A 12,611-nucleotide genomic window follows, 5' to 3' on the forward strand; every position below is an offset into this window, starting at 1 on the left:
TAGGTAGAGTGAAGATACTGCAAGGTGGTTTGTGTATTGTGCTTTCCAGTGTACAATTTTTTTTTTGCTCATTTGAGCTTTTCTTCAGATGTAAGAGGAGAGGATGAATTTCACTATCTCCCTTTAAAGAACAGATGAAGATGAAACAGAAACTCTGAGAAGCAAAGTGTCTTGGCTACAGTAACACCTTCACTGTGTAGTAGCGTGGGGTCTAAACTTCAATCTGCTGTCTCCCAGATCTTAGAAAAGTGACAGGGAGGGGAATAAGACTAAAGAAGCTACAGAAAAATTTATGACTTTGAATGACCACATTAGGGGTTTGGGATTTTTTTTTCTGCAGACATAGTAAACCACAAAAGCTTATGACCAAGTACATGTGCAAAGTAGTATTTTTGAAAATTAGTCTGGCAGCAGGAGTAGGGGTGGATGTCTATTCCTCAGACAAGACCGTGTTCTTCTAGAATCTATCCTTTCTAAGACCATTGTCCAAATAAATTTTAGGCCAAAGAGGGCTCTATTCTTTATGCCATCTTGGAGAAAGCCCTCTTAATCAGGCAAATGGAACTATTAGCACACTGGCAGCTTTTTCTTTTCTGCATTTTAAATTGTTAATTTAATTTATTTCTGGATAAAATATCTATGTAAATCAAGCCAGTTTGCAAATCTGACAGCCTCATGAAAAAAATATTGGGGGGGGGGGAGATCATATGCATGACTAAGCTATATTTTAATTTAAACAAGTGTTCTGATTAAAACATAAAGGGAATGAAAATGGCATAATGGCAACATCATAACTCGCTGAATCGGGGTCAGGTTCGTCTCCCCAGATAGCACCAATGCAATGCAATGAGGCACTGGGTTTGGTAGAAAGACTGAGGTTTTGGAACAGGTCAGATCTGGGTTCAGATCTTAAATGTAAGCTCCACGAGGTCAGGAGTATTTTGCCGCCTGTTTTATCCACAGCCCCTAGGACAGTATCTGACTCAGAGTAGGTACCATATAAATATTTGCCAAAATTAAATGAAATGAGAACTCAGCCTGACCACTTACCATTTGGAAAATATTGGATAAGTGCCTTCACCATCCTGCACCTCCATTTCTCATCTGTAAAAGAGAAATAATAATATTTACTTTATAAAATTATTGTAAGGGTTAATAACAATGAAAGTAAGCAAGATAGGGGCTTGTGAAATGGGATGGTTTAGATAACTATTTTTGAACCCTGGTCATAACCTGGGGTTTCTTTTTCATGTGTTTCCCAGCATGCTTTGCTGGGCTGAGGCATTGTCCTAAAAAGCCCTAACTGAGCCAGACTTTATTTAGGTTTATATCTTTCTCATGGATTAGCAGAGTATTTTTACTAATAGGTGCTCAGTTGTTGAAATTAAATTTTCTAGTAAACTAAACTTTAAACCAAATTATTCTGACTTAGCAACTTGTTCATTTAGAAAGATGATAGATGCCCACATAATGGACACTTTTTTAAAATTAAAATTATTCTATGACCTCTCCCACCAAGAGATACTGTATTCTTTTACCTCATCTTTTTAATTCCTACAACAGAGTCCCTTCTAAAGTATTCTCATTTAGAAGATGAGGAAATAGACTTGCACAAATCAAGTAACAAGCTCACAGTCACACATTAAATAAACAGCAGAGCTGACATTTGAACCAGGACTTTTGGGTTCAAAGCCACTGTACTTTATAGAAGTATTCCATATACATTTGTTGATTGAATTAATGGGCAAAGGCCAATCATGCCCAGCTTTAACGTTCCTTCAGTCACAGAATGTTCTTTTAGTCCCTGCCATGAAGATATTAAAAACAAGGACACTGGCTTTGGTTCAGTTGCTAAAAGCATGTGTAGTCTGGAACTGTTAGGTTTTTGCTAGACTATTCATAAGTATATATCAGTCTTACAAGAGCAAGGACATCCTTTCGATTTATTATGTACTCTCCCTTACACCCAAAGAAAGAGAAATGAAATACAATAAAATGAAAAGGCCAAGGTAAAGAGGCTATGAATTCAACGTTCATAACGGTGGTAGCAAACATTTATTATGTACCAGTTATGTAACAGGCCTTGTGCTATGTGCTCTACATACATTATTTCACAAAGGCCCTCTGTGGGCATATTGTTGTCCATAAGTTGTAAAATAAGAAACTGCTCAGAATTCTACACCGGGTTCTTGTCTCACTTAAGATAGTGCCAGATGTTCTTACCATGTCTCACAAAGCCCTCCATGACCAATCTGATAATCATAAACTGAGTGTAGGAAACACAATATGATAAGTTAGATTAACACTTGTAATGTTTACACCACTGCAGGTATTGGGTGTCAGTGGAACTGCACAGGAATATTATGGTTTCTGTATTTCTGCCCAATGTGTGGAAACCTACTTCAGTTCAGGCTCCAGCCAAGGGAGAGAAGAAGCAGGAGGAAACCTTTACATCTTGGTGGTGATGTTTGAGAAAACTTGAACAGAAAGAGGTAGAGCATTGCCTTCCCATGGCACACAGTACAGGGAGAAAATGGGGGCTGGTGGCGCCAGCAGCCAGGGAACAAAAACCAAGTGGTAGTCACTGTTTGGGACATAAATGAGGGCACAGGCTTCCTTAAAGGTACTTTGATTAAAAAACAAAACAAAATAAAGTCTTCAGTTAAAATAGAGAGCCAATGGTTATCAAGAGGAAGGCCTTCCCATGGGTGCAAGAGACAAGAAAGAGGTCTTGTCACTGTGAAAGGCTGGCATCCTTGAGGACATCAGTTTCACCGTCAAGAGGATCCATTTCGCTAATTTGGGAGTGGTGTTCCTGGTGAAGCTTGATTTGAGTTTGGTTTACTCCTATCTTTTTTGATGGCCGTGGAAAAGAGGCTACGAGGGATGGAAAAGTGGGGCATCTTGAGTCTCCTCATAAAAGTGTGCTTACCTGACCCTCCACTTGGATAAATGAGAATGGCAGACTTACGGGCCATGTTTCGCGAAGCCTCCTCCATGCAGGGACCAAGGACTGTGCCAGGTGGTCATCAGTTCTGTGTGTGGCCTTACCAGCAGCTCTCTGCCCCTATCCTTTACCCACTCCTGACAGGTAGAAAGCAAATTTGCATAACAAACTGTTTAAACATTCCATTTTGATCCACCTTCAAGGCACTCTTTGTCCTCAGCAGTTCTAATGGTTAGTGACCCCTTCAAAATCAACATCATTTGTCAAATCAAATTAGGCTTGTTACTAACTGCAAGGCAGTGACATTCATCTTTTTGATGCTTTCAAACCAATCTGAGGTAAAGTTCTCTTACGGAATTGGGTCTGGTATGCTGAATGAGTCACTTCCTCGATGAGGCAATTGTCAGAAAAACAGGAGACTTAGCTTGAAGGTAAATATTGTTGGGTCACTTGAAATGTATGCAGATTTGACATTTCCCTTCTGATTAGCATGTCTACACATTAAAGTTTTTTTGTATGTCATATTGGATAGTTCAGATGCCAGGGTAATGTCAGTGAGCACTTGATAGAAACTTTATTTTGCTCCTGATTAAGACAATGCGAGGATTAAGGGAGAAACTTCAGGTGGGAACCTTATTTGGGGTGAAACATGGAATGAATAAGGGATATGCAGAATTAAAATACAATGCCGGGAAGGGAAGTAACATTATCTAATGTGTGCCAGTGCCCTGTGTGTGTGTGTGTGTGTGTGTGTGTGTGTGTGTGTACTAATTTAATCCTTTTAGGGATTATGATCCCCTTTGAATGAATGAGATGAAGCCTAATGTCAAACAGAATAGCAGAGCTGGAATTTCAAATTCATTGTTTGATGCCAAAGACCATGCTTCTCTCACTGTAGTGGGATACCTCCTTAACCTGTGAAATATTCCACCTAGCCCTGACAGGAAACAGTAAATGAGAGTATTAAGCGGTCCCTATGCATCCTGGATTTATTCTTAGTTTGCAGATATAAAATCAGAAACTCAGAGCCTTTCCTGGTCCAACCTGTTCCTTTTATCAAAAATAAAATAAAATAAATGAGTATTCAGCCTCTACTTGAATACTTCCAGTGGCCAGGGACTCAGGATTTCACTATTCATCCATGTCTGTATTTATTCCCATACTGTTATGTTTATTCATATACCAAGATCTCTACTTATGACCTTATATGGTTAAAGGTAAAATCATATCTACATCTCATTATGATTTTAGAGTATTTGCTCTGTTGGAGACTCTGCTGTCTTTCATTTATTATATAATTTGATCATCACAATAAGCCAGTAAGATATGTCTCTACTTTACGGAAGAAGAACCTGAATTTAAGAAGCTAAGTAACTTGCCCAAACCATGTAACTAAGAGTAGTACATCTAATAATATACCACATCCCAGTTTCAAGCTTTTTCCTAACGCAGCGACAATCCACAGCCTATCATATGCAACAAGAGCATTATCAGGAGAGAAAATGCAGTCTTCACTCTTAATTCAAAGTTGGCTATCTAATCTTATTTTCTGATTTCCTGCTGCCAAAATTTTATAAAAATATAGCACCTGTCTAAGAGCAATGAAAAAGTCCAGATAAATCCAGGCTTTCACCATCATCTGTGTACAAAGGCTACCTCTAGAGATCTTTCTCATACTTCGCATACATTAGATCAGGAGTTGACAATTGAGACCCACAGGCCAAATCCTGTTCACTTCCTGATTTTTTAAATAAAATTTTATTGGAACACAGGTCCATTCATTTACATATTGTCTATGGCTGTTTTCTCACTACAAGTGCAGAGTTAAATAGTTGAGACAGAGACTATATAGCTAGCAAAGCCTATAATATTTACTCTCTGATCCTTTAGGAAAAGTTTGCTGACTCTTGCATTAGGATTCTTACATAAATCCTTCATGTCAACCATAGAAAATGTATATAAAAGGAATGACAGGATATTATGGGGTGGCCATGCATCCTATATGAAAAATGGCAACCTAATATCCAAAATAGTGTTTTAAGCTGGAGAACCAAAACAAAGAAATGTTATCCAAACCTTATTTTAGTTCAAGCCCTCTCCTATTAACACAGAGATTCTAAAAAGACTCCTCCAATCAGAGAATATTAACCTTTATTCACTTATCTTGACTCTGCTCTTAAAACAGTGATTTCCAACCTCAGATTCACCTGGGAGAGGTTAATTAAAAAAAAAAAAACAGATGTAGTGAAAAGAAGGGCCAGATGCACCCCAACGTTCATAGCAACAGTGTCCGCAATAGCCAAACTGTGGAAAGAGCCGAGATGCCCTTCAACAGATGAATGGATAAAGAAGATGTGGTCTATATATACAATGGAATATTACTCAGCCATCAGAAAGGATGAATACCCAACTTTTACATCAACATGGATGGGACTGGAGGAGATTATGCTAAGTGAAATAAGTCAAGCAGAGAAAGTCAATTATCATATGGTTTCACTTATTTGTGGAACATAAGGAATAGCATGGAGGACATTAGGAGAAGAAAGGGAAAAATTAAGGGGGGGAAATCAGAGGGGGAGACAAACCATGAGAGACCATGGACTCCGAGAAATAGACTGAGGGTTTTGGAGGGGAGGGGGGTGGGGGGATGGGTTGGCCCAGTGGTGGGTATTAAGAAGGGCACGTACTGCATGGAGCACTGAGTGTTATACAAAAACAATGAATTGTGGATCACTACATCAAAAACTAATGATGTATTGTATGGTGACTAACATAACATAATAAAATTTAAATAAAAAAAAAAGAAAAATAAACAAAATACCCATAGCTTATTGCACCGCAAATGGAAGTCCTAGACCTACCGAGTCAGAAACATTCAGAATGATACCAGGACATTTATAATTTCAAGATGTTTTATCAAGTAGCCAATGTCTGGGTATCATTGCCATAAATGACTACAAATAAATCACTTTATCTTTCTGCAAGCATTTGAAGAAAATTATCATTCTCGTGACTTTACATATCATATATATGTCAATAACTTGATCTTGACCTTTCTCTGAGCTGCAGACATATTTATTTCACTGGATACTTGTCATTTCCACTTGGCATTTCAAATTTCACCTGCCTCATCATAAACTTTTGATTTCTTCACCAAAGTCATCTCCATCACAGTTAATGGCACTGCCTATTCAGTTGCTTAAGTTCAGATTCTAAAATGTTTCCATGATTCTTTTTTTTTCCCAGCCCCTCATTGCTAAATACCAAATATATCCTGATTCTGTCTACTTCTATCCTCTCCAACACCACACTAGGTCAAGATACCATCATCTCTCACCTGGGCCACTGTAAGAGCTCCCGACTTTTTCTCTGACTGGATTTTTGAGCTTCTGCAATCTATAATTTTTTCTCTCCAGGGCACTTACGGTGACCTTCCTAAAATTGTCAAGCCACTTTCCTGCTTAATGCCCTTGATGATGTTTCATTATATTTAAAAAGGCAATGCTGACTTCTTACTGTGTCTTGCAAACTCGACATGTTTTGTCTATTGCCAGAATCCATCTGTATCACTTTTCTCCTCTGTCATTCAAGACAGCTTCATGAGTCTTTCTTCTGGTTCTTGGACACTGAATGCATTCATTTCCCAGGGATTTTACCCTTGTTATTCTTTGAGCCTGGACACTTTTTCATGTCTAGTTCCACCTTATCATGTAGGATTCAGCTCAGAGAAGCCATTCCTGACCACCCTAACTAAAGAAACTACTTAAAAGCAATATATCACTTTTATTGAATAATCTTGTTCTATTTCTCACATAACTCTTATCTAAATGAAATTATCATCTTTGTTTGCTTACTATGCAAATTTCTTTAATAGAATACAAAGTCTACAAGAGTACCCCAAGTGCATTGTATAGTGTAGAGTGCATTGTTCTTGCTTAATAAGTATTTCTTAAAAGAATACTATTTTTCTCCTTAATCCTTTCTTTTTCAGGCTAACTCTTCCTATTCTTTCAAATACTTAGTGAAGTATACTATGCAGTATGGTGTGAATTCATTAACTATAATCAGTTCTGTAGTCACAATCTATTTCAGCCAACTTGCTATATGCTTTCTTGGAGCAGAAACTGATCTTCACCTTTCTTTGAAAGCTTCCTATGCATTTAGTACAATATTGTGTACATAGTGGGTATTGAATAAATGTTGATGAATGGACTATATAATGGGCTTTTGGCTCCATACATCAAGATTTTCTTGAAGGACAGATAATTACTCCTACTTTATATGTGACATTTTATTTTATTTTATTTTATTTTTAAAGATTTTATTTATTTATTTATTTGACAGAGAGAGAGATAGCGAGAGCAGGAACACAAGCAGGGGGAGTGGGAGAGGGAGAAGCAGGCTTCCCGCCGAGCAGGGAGCCCGATGTGGGACTCCATCCCAGGACTCTGGGATCATGACCTGAGCCAAAGGCAGACGCTTAACGACTGAGCCACCCAGGCACCCTATATGTGACATTTTAATGTAACTGGTTGTGGTCATTATCTTTTGGAATGGCATCCTAGTCAATTCCTTTAAAAAAAGAAGAAAATAAGGCAAAATTACCTTGTGAGCAATCCACAATTGGATTTGCATTTAAAAATTGCCAAGTGAGCAATCCTGCTTGATGGCCAAATGAAATTAATCTCTTGTAACCCAAGGTCTCATATATTTGGAGAGAGGGGGGCTGGATAGACTCAAAGAGGACTGCAGACTTTCTAAATGGTAAAAATCATCTCTCTCATTATTTATATTTATAAGGTGTTCACAGTATTCTCTCACTATGTTAGCTAGTGGGAATATCAAGGTGGTGAAGATACTGTCCCTATTACTGAGGAGCTCTCTGTCTCTAGATTACATGATCAAGGTCCCTATCCAGGCTGCACACTACTCAGAAGTGTTTTACATCCCTAATGAAGGGATAGGCCAGGTATCCATGTTAGTGATGGTTTATCTTCTCTACTGGACATATCTGCCAGTCTGACTCAATGGAGTCAGTTTCTCTTTCTTAAATGTTTGAATTAAAAGGAAGACACTGAAGGAGTTGGCCTCTGAGTTGTGTAAATGATGTCCATGAATTCCTGCTGCTCTGGTCCCTGGGAAGACCTCATTCCTAACCTCCTGAGACCTGATTATTCATTTTTGTTTTTGGATTTCAGTGAGGCCTTAAGAGAATCTGAGTAGGCTTCTATTTCTTGCAACAAAATTTCCAAAAGAAACAGTTACGGAGATGAGGAGACATATACACCAAAACCTGTGCTTCAGTGTGATCAGTGCTAGGGTAGAAGTTTGGGCAAGCTAGTCTGTAAGCAGAGAGGAAGTACCTTAAACCTGACCTAAGAGGGTCAGAGAAAACTTGGCAGGAGGCATCATCTAGACTGAGTTATGACAAGTAATAATTATCATGGTGAAAAACGGTGGAGAGGAAAAAGGGAGGTTTATGCAGCATGAACAAGTCTGGGAAACTATAAAGAAGTAGGTGTGTTTTGGGAAATATAAGTTTTGTATAATTTGAGCTCAAAGTATAAGGTGATGAAGTGGCAAGGAAAACATCTGGACAAGTACATAGAAGCCAGACCATGGGATGTCTTTCATAAGATGCTAAGGAGTTTGGGCTTTGCCTTGTAGGTTTCTAAACTGCTAGGTGACTGGTTTTGATCCTTCCTCTGAGGAGATATGGACTGTATCCTCAGGCACCATATAGATACTTCATGACTCTTTTTAAAGAGTGACCCATGGTAAACTTATAGAAAGAAACACATGGCATGCAGACAGAAGCCAAGATTCAAAATCAGTAGTCCAGATTTTGAGTCTCTGTTCATTTGCCCTTTAGCTGAGTAATATTGAAAAAGGAATTTAATTTCTCTGAGCCTCTCTTTCCTCATCAATAATATGGAAGTTATAAAATATCTGCCTCCCTGGGTTGTAGTTCAGATCTAACACATGTATTTTTAGTGCACTATAGGGTGCCCTAGAGACACTAACTAGGTTAGTTTCAAATCTTACTCTATCACAGGCAGCATCTCAATAAATTGCAACCATCTTTTGAGGTGGATAGTATTGTCTACTCGTTCAAATGGAAAAACTCAGTCTCAAGGAGGTAACATGTCTGCTCAGTTTTATACAGCTAGATAAAGAAGAGCTGATACTCAGAATCATATCTTTTAGACTTAAATCCATTGCTTTTTCCTCAAACCACAGCTGCTTGATGATAAGGAAGCAAATGAGAATTTTAAAAATATGAAAACAGTATGGAGGTTCTTCGAGATGTTAAAAATAGAGCTACCCTATGACCCAGCAATTGCACTACTAGGTATTTACCCCAAAGATACAGACGTAGTGAAAAGAAGGGGCACATGCACCCCGATGTTCATAGCAGCAATGTCCACAATAGCCAAACTGTGGAAGGAGCCGAGATGCCCCTCAACAGATGAATGGATAAAGAAGATGTGGTCCATATATACAATGGAATATTATTCAGCCATCAGAAAGGATGAATACCCACCATTTGCACTGACATGGATGGAACTGGAGGGGATTATGCCAAGTGAAGTAAGTCAACCAAAGAAAGACAATTATCATATGGTTTCACTCCTATGTGGAACATAAGCAATAGCATGAAGGACCATAGGGGAAGGGAGGGAAATCTGAAGGGGGAGAAATCAGAGAGGGAGACGAACCATGAGAGACTATGGACCCTGGGAAACAAACTGAGGGTTTCAGAGGGGAGGGGGTAACAGGGTGATGGGTATTAAGAAGGGCACGTGTTGTGATGAGTGCTGGGTGTTCTACGTAACTAATGAATCATTGAACACTACATCAAAAACTAATGATGTACTATACAGTGGCCAACTGAACATAATAAAAAAATAAAAATAAGCATTTTAACTAAAAATTGTTGTACACATACTAGCTGGTTGTCCTGCAGTGGGGGAGGTCAATGTCTGCCAAACTCCCAACTCTTTTTGGAAGGTTTCTGTCACTGAAGTGCCTGGTGTCTTCTTGGGCTTCTTGTTCTAGACAAAATGCTTCCACACAGCTTGAGGTTCCTCTTAGGCTACTTACCAAGGCATCACCAGGGTTCATGATCCTCACTGACTACCTATCCAAATTGACTTTTTTTGGTGTTCTATTGCATTACCTAAAAATTTACCAGGCTAATTGATTTATTCTAAAGTATAAAATACTTTTATTTTCTTATTTTATTGTCCCTGCATTGCATATTTCCTTTAAAACAGGTTCCCTGAAGACCCATTCCTTAATCCAGCCTTTCTAAAAGCTGTTCTTAGGAATATTATTGTAAGGAGATGTTCCATTAAAAAAGGATTCTTTTTTTTAAAGGTTTTTTTTTTTTTTTTAAGATTTTATTTGTTTATTTGACAGAGAAAACAAGCAGGGGGGAGCGGCAGGGAGAGGGAGAAGCAGGCTCCTGCTGAGCAGAGAGCCCGACGTGGGGCTCGATCCCAGGGCCCTGGGATCATGACCTGAGCCTAAGGCAGATGCTTAACGACTGAGCCACCCAGGTGTCCCCATTAAAAAAAGGATTCTTGAAGCTATACTTGTGGTGAGCATAACATAATGTATAGAGTTGTTGAATCACTAGGTTGTACTCCTGAAACTAATGTAACATATATCAACTATACTTAAAAATATAATAAAAAAAAATTCTTGGGAATCACTATTGGATAACCTATTAAAAGCTCTGAGGAGTCCTGCAGATTAACAAAAAAAGACAAAAAGCAGAAACATTACTTTTTCTAACTTAATGATTCTCCTTTGTTTGACTGTGAGTTCTCTTTTTGTGAGTTACCTGTCAATGTCTCATCAAATTAACACTATGTAAAACATACTTTGGGAAACAGTGCCTTAATAGAAAACTGTCTTTGTGGAAATTCTGGCATTATACTGCCTGCAAGGGGTGATTTTGTGAGAGTAGCATCATATGAGTATATTTCTCAAAATACAATATATTGGCATTATTCTCAGTGGTTTTATGGGACTTGAAGATTATATTGGGGGGCACTTTCTAAGGAAAAGAAAAGAAAATTATGAATCAAAATTAGGTTTTGGAAATGACTTGTGTAAATGAAGAGCCCTACAGCTTAAGTTGCATCACCTTTATCATCAATGTATAAAGGATTGGTCTTTTTCAAATTAATGTAAGCCCACTGGCTTGTTTTCATGTAATAAGCAAAAGAATAGTGGACCTGGTTACAGAAGGCTTATGTTTTTGTCCAGAATTGCCCACTTTACTTCCACTTACTAGATTCTGTGAAATTGGATAAGTTACTTTATTTCTCATCCTCATGGGCTTTATTTTTTAAATGGGGCAATGATTGTCTTATTGATGAGGAAGAATCATTTTGAAGAGATAATTAAGGGGGAAGCATTTTTTTTTAAAATAGCCTTGTTGCTTCATACAAATATAGGTTATTCTAGTGAATGCTTAATTCTAAGTACTACACATATGTTAACAATCATTAATATTATTGCTAACATGTCAAATAAAAAAACAAATCTGGACTTAACTAAAAAAGGCTTTATTCCAAAAAAAAAAATTGCAACAGGGAAATTGAGACTGTTTTGCAAATGCTTTGGCCATAATATTTTGACCATAAGATCTACAAGCATCTCAGACAGAAAAGGGATTTTCTTTTATAGGGAGGAGTGTACACCACCAAGGTCAGCTGATTCTCAGGAGAGCCATTAAGGAGGGGTTGCTCCAAGTTCCGTGCTCAGTGATGAGCTGAAGTTCAGAGACCTGGGGGAAAGAAGAAGCCCGGAGTAAAGTTTGCTCATGTCGAGTTATGAGCATTTTGTCCAGCCTGGTCAGTGGAAAGAAATAGTTAAGCTAATCATATGTCAGACAAAGAATGGGAATTTGGAGGGTCTGAGTCTGGTCTTGTCAAAGGTAAACAAAGGGGTCATCCACGAGTCATATGTAAGTCATGTGGGGAAAGATGATTCTTTGCATTAAGAGATTTTGGGGGACATAAAAGGAGGCTAATGGGATTTCTTGGCCATTGTATTTCTGTCTGTACTGTTTGTGCAGAAGCACAAGGCTTAGGTAAAGTTTAACACTGTCAAATGTCACCATTATCATTGTTTTTCTGGTGTCTGGTTAGTGATTCAAAATACAGTATCTTTGGACAGATTGCTTAATTTTTCAGAGCTTCGGTTTTCTCATCAGCAAAATGGGGATAATTAGAATAGCAACAACTTGTTCACTAAGATGCTGTGAAGCTTGAATGACCTAATGATAATACAAGTGCCTCATAGCTGTAAATATTGTAGAAATGTTGTTATTTTTTATTATCATTATTAGTGGCTCCATGGGCTCTGTCACCACATCTTTGTTGTGGTCATTGTTACTGTTCTACTTCAAAAAAAAAAAAAAGATTTTATTTATTTATTTCAGATAGAGAGTGAAAGAGAGAACACGAGCAGGGGGGCAGAGGGAGAGGAAAAGCAGGATCCCCTCTGAGCAGGGAGCCCCACACGGAACTCAATCCCAAGACCCTGGGATCATGACCTGAGCAAAGGCAGACGCTTAACCGACTGAGCCACCCAGATGCCCCTTCTTCCTCCACTTTAATAAGGATAAATATCATCTGCTGAAGCAAAA

General features: G+C 38.3%; 1 protein-coding gene across 10 annotated transcripts in view; it reads left to right on the forward strand.

Annotated features, from left to right (window-relative positions):
* The window catches only part of LOC118546233 (uncharacterized), a 567,633-nt gene that overhangs the window by 261,784 nt on the left and 293,238 nt on the right, over positions 1–12,611 (forward strand). The window lies entirely within an intron of this gene.

This window comes from Halichoerus grypus, chromosome 5 (assembly GCF_964656455.1).
Source record: "Halichoerus grypus chromosome 5, mHalGry1.hap1.1, whole genome shotgun sequence".
Taxonomy (NCBI): domain Eukaryota; kingdom Metazoa; phylum Chordata; class Mammalia; order Carnivora; family Phocidae; genus Halichoerus; species Halichoerus grypus.